Source organism: Miscanthus floridulus, chromosome 12, assembly GCF_019320115.1.
Source record: "Miscanthus floridulus cultivar M001 chromosome 12, ASM1932011v1, whole genome shotgun sequence".
Taxonomy (NCBI): domain Eukaryota; kingdom Viridiplantae; phylum Streptophyta; class Magnoliopsida; order Poales; family Poaceae; genus Miscanthus; species Miscanthus floridulus.
Window position 1 is genome coordinate 17,985,426 of NC_089591.1, and position 1,244 is coordinate 17,986,669.

Below are 1,244 nucleotides of genomic sequence, written 5' to 3' on the forward strand. Positions count from 1 at the left end.
GGTTATATTCTGCTGTTATAAACAAGAAATATTATACTTTGATATTGCATGGAAAGTGATGTAAGAAATGGTTAAGCATGTTGTAAGCTTTATCCTCTCATTTATGATCCTGATGGAAAAATATGGATTTTTAGGTTCTCCCTCGAGGTGGGCTCGATAGAACTGCCTGATGTAGCTCACCTTCAGGGTGCTTAGTGTCTAGTGGAAGACAAGGGCCTCCGTAAGTGTGTTATTTCAGGCGGTTCTACCACACGGGACGGGTGAAGTAGTGGTTCTACATCAATAAAGATCACATCAACATGTGGGCAAAGTGTTCAAAGGCCTTTCTAGAAAAGTTCTTTCCTGTAGGCAAGACCAATGTCTTAAGAGGAAAGATTTTCAATTTCCAGCAGCAGAAGGGAGAAACCATTCCAGAAGCATGGGAACATTTCCAAGAATACATTTCAGATTGTCCTCATCATAGGATGGAAGATTGGTTGCTCATGCAAGGTTTTCACCATGGATTAACTCAGAAAGCTCGTGAACAACTCGATGCCACTACTGGAGGATCATTTATGTCACTCACCCATGGAAAAGCTAAAACTCTTATGGAAAAGATAGCCTCTAATCAAGACTAGTCATCATGTAACATTCAATTATGCAATAAGAGTGAAGAAGTACTAGAAGAGGTGTGTGCATTGTCAACTAAGATGTATGTACTGTTAAATTGGCTTAAACAGCGAGCCAATTACATGAAAGATCGTTAGGCCATTCAAGATGCATTCAATGCTCAAAACACCTGTGGAGAATACTTGGGGGGTAGAATTCCATAAATATCAGGAGGATTCGTCATAAACAATTTTGCTCCACAACAACAGAGACAAGGGTGGAATCAACAACAACGGTCAACTTACCAAGGTAAGTACCCAGGTAATAACTATAATTCTTCTAATTCTAAACAACCATCCTTAAGGGACTTAATCTTAGAACAAGCTAGGATTAATGAGAATATTTCTAAGAAGTTTTCTTTTAATGATAAGGTCCTAGAAAACATAAACACTAAAATAGATAGTTTTTTTCCACCATAAAAGACCAACTTAGCTATAATAAAAAGATAGAATCACAATTACCCTAGTTGGCTGCTGCTCTGCCTTTTGCCACTAACCTTGAGAAGGTAAACGCTATAACTACAAGAGGTGGCAAGTCTACTCATGATCCACTATATCCGACAAGGATAGGTAAGACACCAGTGGTAGTGTAGGAAG

General features: G+C 38.7%; 1 non-coding gene across 1 annotated transcript; it reads right to left on the reverse strand.

The window, feature by feature from the left end:
• Positions 1-359: 359 nt before the first annotated feature.
• LOC136498768 (small nucleolar RNA R71) lies at positions 360-466 on the reverse strand. Its single transcript, XR_010769769.1, has one exon. It is a non-coding gene; the product is annotated as a small nucleolar RNA R71 (small nucleolar RNA).
• Positions 467-1,244: the final 778 nt, after the last annotated feature.